This window comes from Protobothrops mucrosquamatus, unplaced genomic scaffold (assembly GCF_001527695.2).
Source record: "Protobothrops mucrosquamatus isolate PMUCROS unplaced genomic scaffold, P.Mucros_1.0 scaffold310, whole genome shotgun sequence".
Lineage (NCBI taxonomy): Eukaryota > Metazoa > Chordata > Lepidosauria > Squamata > Viperidae > Protobothrops > Protobothrops mucrosquamatus.
Window position 1 is genome coordinate 149,887 of NW_015386650.1, and position 12,307 is coordinate 162,193.

The following is a 12,307-nucleotide window of genomic DNA, read 5'->3' on the forward strand; positions in this document are numbered from 1 at the left end:
TTGGACACACAATAACATAGCAGATATGTACACGATGCTTTACAGGACACACCTTCTCCAACAACAGGTGTGGAGTAATGCTTTACAGGACACACCTTCTCCAACAAAAGGCTATGGAGCAAAATGGCTCTAGTTGCTGCCAAGCTCCAAGCAGGATATGCTGCTCACCAAAGATTGTGGTCCTGACAGTTGGTGGATAGTTCTCTTGTCTTCTATAATAGCTGCCAATCCCCAGACATTGCTTCCACTTCCCAGTTTGCTTGCCATTTTCCTTTTTTCTACACACCCCAGACTTACAGACTGTCTAAGCCTTTGTTTTTGTAAACTAAGGGTTTGGGTGGGGTGAGGCTGCCTCTGGACATCAGTGCATCCTTGAAAATGCCAGGGTGTGGCTCAAATAGTCAGGGAACTGTTTGTGAGTAAGGTAGTGAGTAAAGTAATGAGTGAGTGAATGCACAAGGAAAGTAGGGCGTGAAGCATTTCTGCCTGTCTGCAGTTGTTTTTCCCAAGGACAAACTGCAACCCTGCTTCACTTCCTCACATATGAGGAAGACACATTGCTTCACAGGACCGTTTAATAAGGTGATTCAGTCAAATCACTGTGAAATTGAATCGCTCCTTCAAAGCTTTGCACAGCTCTACTAGTTAGTAAATTAGAGGTTTATGACTTAATGGACTGTGTGAAGCTAACTACAGTGGCTCATTTAGCAAATCAAGGTTAAAACATACTATTGGCTTTTACAGATAAGAAAATAAACACGTCTTCATGGCTTGTTTAGGCCAATTTCCAGTTGTAAATATGCTGTCAGGCGCAAATAACCAGTAGCATTAATTGGATTTAAAGCACAGAATAATTTATTATTGTAATTTATACAGAAGTATCTAATCAATTAAAGGTCAGTCCTAAATTGGCACTAGATAAAGGTTAATGGAATTCATGGGGAGCTGGACTTGGATCTCTTGTGGCAATACAATGACTCCAAACTAATAGCACAGTTAACTCTGCCTTCCAGCTCTGCCTACTCTGCTACGTAGGCTTTTGTAAATTGATTAGTGCACATAGGTGTTCCGGGGAATAATTAGAAAATTCAAAATGGTGACTATGCATCACCCACTTTTAACATGTGCCACATTTGCGATGAGCATAAAAGAAACAGGAATTTGATTACCCATTTTAACTTTTTTTAACTCCCCAACCCCACAGGTTAAAAAGAAGTGAGGAAATTACAAACAAATTATTTACTCATGTTCATATATCATTCTAATCCAGCAACAAAAATGATACCATTCTGTGCTTGATTGCCTTAAAGCAGTGATGGCGAACCTTTTAGAGACTGAGTGCCCAAACTGCAACCCAAAACCCACTTATGCATCGTCGAATGCCGGGTGGGTGTGGCCCATTGGGTGGACATGGCCCATTGGGTGGGCATGGCCACGGTGGTAATGGCAGACTGGGTGGGACTAAAAAGTTCAATCAATCAATTCCAACTTTGCAAGATCTTTTTTTTTCCCTGCAAGAAGTTGAAATTGACTGACTGAACCTTTTTTTTTTTTTTTTGCACACGGCGGCGGAGGCCTAAAGCGAAAAGGTTTTATAAAACCCAGCTGAAGGCCTAGGACTGGGGTGACGGCGCGCGTGCCCACAGAGAGGGCTTGGAGTGCCACCTCTGGCACCCGTGCCATAGGTTCGCCACCACTGCCTTAAAGCAACTTATGGTTTATTCAATGACTACAGTTGCACATCATCACACTTTAAATTGGGGTTCTTATCTTTTGGGGGGAGGAGTTTGTAGTTGTGGCTGCCTTGGAGAGATACTGCCTATTTGTGAAATGGCCATTACTGTGAGCCCCTTGTCTGATTGGTAAACCCAGACCTATCTGTTAAGATTTTTTTTTTAAATAGATACATCCCCCAAGACAAAATTTTGGTAAGCCTTGACATAGAACAGAATTTCATAGTATCTATTCTGTGCTCTGCTTACAGTAACTCATGTTCTTGTAACCTCTAGACTAGACTACTGTAACATACTCTACATGGGGCTCCCCCTGAAGACCATTCAAAAATTTCAACTGGTGCAGAATGTGGCTGCACAGGTAGTAAACAGTGCCAGATAGACAGAACATGTAACACGGCTTCTGCATAAACTACATTGGTTACAGTATGTTTCTTGGTGAAATTCAAGGTACTGGTTACCTTTAAAACCCTACATGGCTTGAGACTGAGGTACCTGAGGGAATCACCTTTTTTCCAAGAGTCTCTACTCGTCCAACTAGGTGAAGCAGAATAGGCATGCTGTAGATCCTGTCAGGCAGAGTGCCAGCTAATGGAGACCAGAAGACAAGTTTTTTCTGTAGTGGTCCCTGCTCTATGGAACATCCTCCCTTCGGAGATCAGAATGGCCCCAACCTGCTAGCCTTTCATAAGATCTTAAAAACCTGGCTATGTTCCCATGCCCAGGGTTCTGAGTGCATTAAGGGCCCCGTTTCCTGACTGTATTGCTAACTGGCCAAGTATCTTGTTCCTATGTGTATTTAATCTGAGTGTTTCTAGCATTCTTACTGTTTTAAAATGTTTTTTTGTATTTTAATTGTATTTTTTTTAAAAATTGTAAGCCACCCAGTCATTGACTGAGATGGGAGGCTATAGAAAATGAATAAATAAATAAATACTGAGTCATCAAAATCTTTACTCTAAAATAATTATACAAGATTGTCACCAGAAATGCACTTTGCCCATTTCCAAATGCAAATCTATAGAAAAACCATTTAAAAGACTCTAAAGCTGTAATGAGAGCCAGTTTAGTGTAATGGTTAAAGCACCAGATCAGAAACCAGAAAACTGTGAGTTCTACTCATGCCTTGATCACAAAGCCACCTGGGCCAGTCACTCTCTCTTGGCCCTAGGAAGGAGGCAATGGCAAATCACTTCTGAAAAACTTTGCCAAGAAAACTGCAGGGATTTGCCAGCCAGGCTCTGAGAATCAATCACGACTGAACAGAAGTAAAAAAAAGTAAAAAGTATAATAGATACATCAAAAGATACGCTAGTTTCAAAGTAAACTAAAATCTGCTTCATTAGTGTGCAACAATAGATTTATTTATCTGAACACCTGTATTGCACGACCATTATCTCTTCTTTGAGTTATGTCTTCTCTCTTCAATATTTTCTAGCAGGTCTAATCAATTTCAAGATATTTCTCAGCCATGAAATTGATTATTCTTTACAATATAATTGCACCTAGAATATCATTATATCGATTAATCAAATACTTGAATTGCCCCAAATTACGGATATTTTATGACTTCATCTATTAGAAAGAATGGAAAAGTTTAAAGGGTATAAAAGTAGCGAGTACTTGCCACATGGCTCTACTTATTCTCCTTCCTCTATAGACATGAGGAGATATGTTTAAAATAATATAATAATAAGGTTGGAAGGGACCTTGGAAGTCATCTAGTCCAACACCCAGCTCAGGCAGGAAACCCTATACCATTTCAGACAAATGGTTGTCCAGTCTCTTCTTAAAAACTTCCAGTGTTGGAGCATTCACCACTTCTGGAGGCAGGTTGTTCCACTGATTAATTGTTCTGACTGTCAGGAAATTTCTCCTTAGTTCTAGGTTGCACTTTGCACTCTACAAAATTGCATTTTGTACTCTACATTTCACAATCCAAAAATTCTCTACCACCTCGGAGTGTTGACACACGAAGTCTGAAATAAATTCATTCTCTTTCGAGGAAGAACGGAATGAATGTAACTGAAATGGGTAAAAAACATTAAAAATCTTAATGTTTATTTTCGTCATTAATTTTTAAAGTGCCAGCTTAAAAACATATTCTTTTAGATTACAGTACAGGAAACATTTTTTAAGAGGAATGTTTGTATACAATGGAGAATATTAAAGGTATAAAAAGTAGAGCTTAGAGTAGTATATGTATATCCCAAATTATTCTAACAGAATAATGTGCATATTTATTTCTAAGTCCCACTGAAATCAGTAGAGCAGCTTCAGTGTCACAAGGATGAAATAACATATATATTATTAGGATTAAGCTGTGCTGATTTCAGTAAGATGTAGTTCTGAACCAGCATAATATTGGGATAGAAATCATACTGTAAACATTTACAAAGCAATATAAATATATGTGACAGTGCAATGACAATAGTTGAATACTTTGTCTTAGGCACAGATAACTAGCCAGATAAACACCTGATCTTAATGATGAGGAATGGTATTTATTTATTTATTTTATTTATTAAATTTATATACCGCCCTACCTCCCTTACGGGACTCAGGGCGGTGAACAGGCGATACTAAAAACCACAATAATAAATAAATAGTTTCTGTGCTAAAATCGAATTAAATAACAATCCAACACAAACTGTCACAGTGAAATAATTTTTCTGCAGTCATTGAATAGTTCTTGGATTGATTATAGTACCACAAACCTGAATCATTTTATATCCTCAAATCATAATTCAACAAACTGAGACTGACCTTTTGCAGTTTCTCAGAATTACTTCATGAGAGGCTTGAGTGCCAAACACTGGTGACATTTTTGGTTTAAGCAATACCTCCCTGAGCTTAATTGTTCCTGGATTTAAATCAGCACCATTATGGACATAAACTGAAGTATCATCAGGGACAAAATGGTAGTCATAGTCCTTGACTTATGACAAGTGCCCAAAATTTCTGTTGCTAAGTGAGATAGTTGTTAAATGAGCTTTGCCCCATTTTACAAACTTTATTGCCACAATTGTTAAGTGAATCATTGCAGTTGTTAAATTAGCAACATGTTTGTTAAGTGAATCTGGCTTCCCCATTGACGTTGCTTGTCACAAAGTCACAAAAGCTGAACACATGACCCTAGGCCTAGGACATTGCAACTGTCATTAAGTATGAACCAGTTGCCTTCTGAATTTTGATCACATGACCATAGGGAGATGCAACAATCATAAGTGTGAAAAACAGTCATAAGTCACCTTTTTTCTGTGCCATTGTAACTTTGAGCAGTCACTAAGCGAATGGTTGTTAAATTGAGGACTACCTATAGGTAGTGGTGGGATTCAAATATGTGAACAACCGGTTCTCTGTGTGGATGCCACTTCCGGAAGTCCATTCTGGGCCTGGGCAACAAAAAAATAGTTACCAGTTCTGCCAAAGTGGTGTGAACTGGCTGAATCCCACCACTGCCTATAGACTGTTAACACATTCATGAAGGAATGGCCAGTTACTTCTACCCTGCTCTTTTACATTTTAAATATAAAAAACAAAGAGGTTACTACTGTATGCTCTGCTGGGTACAGCTTAAGGCAGCGTCCTCAATCTGTGGTCCGCGGACCCCTGGGGGGCTCAATGTCATCACAGGGGGTCCATGAAGGCTTGAAGAAATGTTATGATTTAAATCATCAATTAAGTCCTGCAGGTCTGTGCCACAAAAGGTATTTAGATGGCATCTGTGCTGAAGAAAAGATTGAGAACCACTGGCTTAAGGAATTCTAGCTGGGAAATTTAAATAAAAGGCATGTGATAGGAAAACCACTTTAAATCTAATTTGATTCTTATGTTCATCATTTTCTGGCCAAAAGAGGTATGGTGATGACCACGATGATTTGCAAAAGCAGGTAGCCCTACTTTTTAGATCAGCCACTCCACGGGCAAATGTTATCTGACCAAAAACGCCCCAGTTCTTTTGCTATACCTCCCCATCCCCGAATCCAGGAGAATCCTGAAAGCTATTTTGTTCCTGCAGAAAAAAAGGAGGAAAGGAATGTATTGCTGCCACATCCTACACACACACACACACACACACACACACACACACGCACACAGAGTTTCTTCCCCAAAGCCTCTTCTTGCCTCCCCAAAGCTGCTATAGCAGAACTTTCTTTCCAGTTCTAGATGCGCGTGCTCTTCCTTCTCTTCGCCAGGCGCAAAAGAAAAAAAGCAGCTTTTAGAACAAATGGAACCTCTTCCTCCTCCAGCAGGTGGTTTTTTGTTTTTTTTTATCCTTTTGGCTCAACTCTATTTCTTGTCCCGCGATTCCTCCTGTCGTTGCTCCCACCTCACTCCCGAGTCTTCCAGTTTTCTCTCCTCCACCCGTTTCCCCTGGGCTGCGCCTTTTGCGTGCGCCTTTCGTGCACCGCGTTATTCCGCGCTCACCTTTGCTGCCAGCGCTGGTGACTGTGGAGTTCCCACAGCCCATCGCTGGCAACTCCGGCCGGTTCCCTCGATGGGGCGCGCTTCGAGAAAAGCCCCCGAGGATGACTCCACCCCTCCCGAAACAGCCTGGAATGCCAAAACGATCGTTTTGCGGCGACAGGGGTGAAAAAGAGAAGACGAAGACCCGGTGGCAGAAGTCACTGGACGAGCGAGAGAAGAATCCGCGCCGAGGGGGACCACCTCTCTTTTATCCCGATCCGTCGTCTTGGCAACAACAGAAGCCAATCAGTGTTGCCTTCATCTTTAAGGATGCTTTCCTACTGGCCTAGCAGAAATGAGCGGGGTTTCGAATGGAGAAGGAATGGGGTGGGGTTAAAAACGCAAGACTGGTCCAGTGCACAGCCAGCTGATTCATAGGGAAACCCACTAGAATGATCATCAGTGAAGATTATTACTTTTCCCACCTTGCAATCCTCTCCTAACAACTATTCAGTGCTACACTGCCTTTGACATTTGCCGTTTTTTATTTATCTATTTATTTTACATCCCTCCTTTACTTTGTGGGATCATTATGTATACTTATTTTCTTCGCAACAACTACTCTGGACTGAGAAGAGTGACTGGTCCAAAGCCACCCAACTGGCTTTCATGCCTAAGAATCATGCCAGCTGATTCACAGGGAGTCTGTCTCCTGGTTTCTAGCCCAGCACTACACCACTACATCAGGCCAGCTAATGGGCATATGACTATCTTATCCAGTTAGGAATACAGAAATATATGTGGAGGGAATAGTGGGACGCATTCTTTATATATTTATCTATTGCTGTTATCTATATCTACTAGGAGACACAAGTACTTCCAAGAAGATTTAAAATAGTATCAATTTACCCTTAATGCAATAACAATGCCAGATTCTCTATCAACAGAGACCTCCTTTATAGAGTTCAAAAGGATGGTGAAAATCAAGCTGTTGTTGACAGCGTTCTAATCAGTTTTGGCTATCATTATTCTTTACCTTTCCTTTTATTTATCTGTATTTGTTCTTTCTTAATTATCTGTATTCCTATTTTAATATGTACTGTGGATATTTTCATGTTTTTATATCTTTTAACTAAACTGCTCTAAATTATTGCAGCTGAAGCAAGTATAGAACATTCCCTCAGCTCCTGGTTCTTCTCCCCATCCAGACACCACTGCTTTGCAGTACCCTTGTGAAAAGCAACCATACAAAATGCAGCTTGGGTGATCTCACATTGTCTCTTTGTCTAGAGAGTGTTAAAGAAACTGATCTAATGGTTGGCTCTCTATTCTTGGCCACAATCATTGGCTCTACTTTACATGGAGCCATCCTTTATCCACCATTCTTTTTCAGATTTTCAGAATATGTGTGTGAATGTTCAAATAAATGTATTTGTCTGTGTCTTTCTGAGAATAATTTCCAGGAAACAATTCAAAGTCAATAGAGTTTTGAAGAGACTGTAGTGCACTATGCATGCTGTAAGTCAAGTTTCAATAAACTGTGATTAGCTTTCATTGAAAAATTCCCTGGAAATATATATTTTGATAAGGTAACATAACAACATATTTATGTATATATCTATTTACTTCATTTTATATCAATTTATACTTTCCTTACACCCTTGAGTATTGGAAAACTTACTTGTTTCTCGGTTAATATCACAAATTTTTTGTACTTGGCAATCAATTCTTGCAAAACAGTGAATATCTAAAGGAGGGAAAAGGACAATGTACTGTAGGTATGATGTCATCAGGCAAATGCCATAACTTATATATTTATATCAGACATTGTGGCACAAGTATACAGTGGTGGCTATTGCATGTTGAAATGTTTATTGTTATTTTGGTGCCATTGGGATGTGTGCAAACTCCACTGTGCATAATTATGAGCAGAAGGAGGAAAAGATGAGAACAAGAGAGAGTGACATCTTCATATGTTGTTTCTGAGTGATGCAGAAGTATGTGGTGAATTGCAGTTAGAAACAGAATCACAGAACAGATAACATTCAATCTGATGTATTATTTCTTAAATATACTTCTGTATAGTGAAACTCTGCAAGCAATGCATACTTTGTGTTTAATGGGATTTACTGCCAGTTAGATAGCAATCAGAATAATTAACGTTGGCTAGGTTCACTCATTCATTGTATCCATGATTTAACCATAGCTTATTGAACAAGTCATTGAATCTGATTAGCACATAATGATAAAACAATCCATTCTTTTTAAATTCAGCATTTTATTGCCTCTCTTTGGCATGTTAAAGTTTAGTCTTTTCTTCACATTATAATACTGGCACCACTTTATGCCTTCTGAATCTGACTTTGCTTAAAGTTAAGAGTTGGAATACTGTGAGGGGGATCTAGGTGTCTTAGCGGGCCACCACTTACAGTAAATATGAGCCAGCAATGTGCTGCAGCTGCCAAAAAAGCCAATGAAGTCCTAGGCCAGTGGTGGCGAACCTATGGCACAGGTACCAGAGGCGGCACTCACAGCCCTCTCTGTGGGCACGCACGCCGTCGCCCCAGTCCTAGGCCTTCAGCTGGGTTTTATAAAACCTTTTCGCTTTAGGCCTCCGCCGTAAACAAAAAAAAAAAAGGTTCAATCAATCAGTCAATTTCAACTTCTCGTGGAAAAAAAAATCTTGCAAAGTTGGAATTGAACTTTTTAGTCCCACCCAGTCTGCCGTTTCCACCGCAGCCACGCCCAGCCAATGGGCCACACCCAGCCAATGGGCCACATCCACCCGGCACCCGATGATACCTAAGTGGGTTTTGGGTTGCAGTTTGGGCACTCGGTCTCTAAAAGGTTCGCCATCACTGTCCTAGGCTGCATCAACAAGGATAGTGTCAAGATAACTAGAAGCGATAGTATTGCTTTACACTGTGCTGGAGAGATCACCTTTGGAATACTGTGTCCAGTTCTGGTCACAAAGATACAAAAAACATGCTGAGATCCTGGAAAGTGCGCAAAGAAGAGCAACAAAGATGATAAAGGATCGGAAGATTAAATCGTATGATGAACAGTTGAAGGAATTAGATATATTTAGCCTATCAAAGAGAAGGATTGGGGGGAACATGATAGCTATTTTTGAGTACTTAAGGGGCTGACACAAAGAAGAGGGGATTGACTTATTCTGGAAGGCATCAGAGGGCAGAACAAGAAGTAATGGGTGGAAGCTTGTTAAAGAGAGATCTAATCTGGAAGTAAGAAGACATTTTCTGACTGATAGCTTGCTTCCTGAGGTCGTGGGTACTCCATCACTGGAGATTTTCAAAAATAGACTGGACCACCATTTGACTGGCATAAAGTTCCTGCCTTGAGCAGGGGGTTGATCACTTCCAGCCCTATGATTCTATGATGATTTTATATTTGTTAATTAATGGGACTCTGGATTTTTTGTTGACGCCTGGATTGGAGAAGATGTCATTTATGGATTTGCCTGTAGTTAAGAGTTGAATTTTGGAATCCTATGTTTTTTATGTTAATTAAGAGGAGATGAGAAATAGTAAAACTGTTTATACTTGTGATGAGAGGGGGAAGTTGCTTTCTTAGAAGGGGTTCTATTTTTCTTTCTTTTTTATTTTCTTACACCTTTTATTCTACTTTTTTGGTTTTTTTAGTTTTTAAAAAAGACTATTTTTTTTAGTATTTAATATTATTGTTACAACTATTAATATTTTTTTTTAAAAAAGGGTAGTGACAGAGAAGCATAAAAGCCTGTTTTCAGTGCTTTATATGGTATAAAATCTTGGGTTTTTTCAGTCCTCCATAACAGCAGGCTCTTAGAAAAATAAATCATAAATCATTGGTAATCATTGATTTTTATTTAGCAGTACAGTTTACCCTCCTGAAAGAACGACAGTGTTATTGTGCAATTTCAAATGTGTAAAATGTCAAGCTTGTTTGCCACCCTAAGTGTTCAAAGCTGAAATCTCTTCTTTAACCTGTTTTATTTGAAGTGCTTGTTCAGCTGGTGGGCACCTAGCTGGTTGGGAAACTGCTCCCCTCAGCTTGAGATGCCAACTTATAAGGAGATACTTAACAGAACAGAGGAGGCAGAGTTAGCTGTTATTTAAGCTGTTACCATTACAAGTTGCACTACACAACTGGAGCACCATCTGCAGTTCCTCACGAGAATCATATTTTCTCCCATTTTATAAATGCAAATAGTAAATCATCAAAACATCAAAGATAACAAGGAACAAAATCAATATATTTTTAGAATACAAACATTAACATGGGAATACATATATAGGTAGTCTTCAACTTGCAATTGCAATTGAGCCTAAAATTTCCATTGCAAAGCCAGGCAGTTGTTAAGTGAATTTTAAGTTTTTTGCTACAGTTGTTAAGTGAATCACTGCAGTTGTTAAGTGAAGCATGCAGTTGTTAAGCAAAATTAGCTTCCTCCATTGATGTTGCTTGTTGGAAGACAGCTAGGAAGGTTACAAATGGTGATCATGTGACCCCAGGCAGAGCAAATATCATAAACGTATGCCAGTTGCCAGGTGCCCAAATTTTGATCATGTGACCATGCAGATGCTGCAACAGTCATAAGTGAGAACTGGTATACAGTAAGTCATTTTTTTCAATGCCACTATTAACTTCAAATGGTCATTAAACAAATAGTTGTAAGTGAAGGATTACCTGTATTTTTCTTTTTTTCTCTTAATCATTTTCATGGCAATTTTTTATTTTTATTTAGTTTTTAAAAATAATTAGGTGAAAATGATACCTGGAGAAAAGCACACACAAACCTTTCTGTAATTAACAATTACATCAGTGACTTTTTCAAATTACAAGCACCACCCTTGTCTCACATTTGAGACTGGGGGAATGGGAGTTTTAACTGTAGTAACCAACCTAGATTGGAGGACGGAATGCTTGCTTTTTGCACTGAGGAAAGGGAGGTAAATAGGATCATACCGAAGTTTTTTCCTATTGCAAATAGGAAGTGATCACAAATGAAGCAGAACCTTTCTCGGGACTTTTCTATGACTCTGAAAACAGTCAAAAAAAATTTTTGGCGACCAACATTTCCTCTAATGCATTATTTCAAATAGCTAAAGCAGAACACACGAGCAAATGTTTATTGTGTTTACTTTTAGACTAAGATTAGACTAAGATTATCTAAAGCCCACTTGTGGGATAATATAATCACTTGCAGTTGCAGTTCTGAATGCAGGTAGAGATTGTCCTCCTTTGTATAATATGCCATGGCAGAATTTCAAGGAATGTTTGAAAAACTTTGGGCTTAGTTCAGAACAAGCTTGGTGCTCTTTGCTTTCGTTCTTCCCACCAGAAGGCAAGACTAACAGATTATAGACAGTCCTCTTCAGAGTTTGGAGGGTGGTGGTAGTTGATGGGCATTTTTTCAATTTTATGATCATGTCATCACAAAAATCAACCATTTATAAATTTGGTAGAGTACCTCTATGCCAATTCCCCAAAGTTTCCAGAATATTTCCTATATTTATGCTGGTCTTTGGCCATAATGAAGATTTGGTTTATTCCCTGTACCTCTTTTACCTTATTTTTTTCTCAACTGGTAGTTTTTCCTCACACATTAGATTTTCTAAAAATGGCTCTTGGAAGTTAAGATGATGCTAAAGATTACAGTAGTACTTTCATTTATTCTTGAGTTGACCTTTTAAATCACTCAAAAACCACAACTCTAGTATATAATTCAATTGAAAACACACGCATACATGCCTTATGCTTATAAAACATTTTTAAAAACATACAAAACTGTAATGATCAAGTGCAGTGAATTGCATGGTGGTCATCATCTGCAGTCAACAATAGCAATAAATACAGAATTTAAACTGTCATAATAGACCAATTTTTTTTTCAAGGGCTCACACTTTAGGAATCATAAATATAGTGTATGCAGTTCATTAAACAACAAACGCAGTTGAGGAACATCAGCACCCTCCCAGGGTCAGGAAGAAACAAAAAAAAATCAGCATTCTAAGAAAATCTTCAAACTCTGCAAAACTGCAAATGATATTTAAAGAGGGAGCAATCCTCCTTCGAAGTAACCCCATGAACACAGAGTACGCTCAACTGAGCAGGGGAAACGAAAGCGAGATTAAACTACTGTACAGCATGCTGGAAAAAAG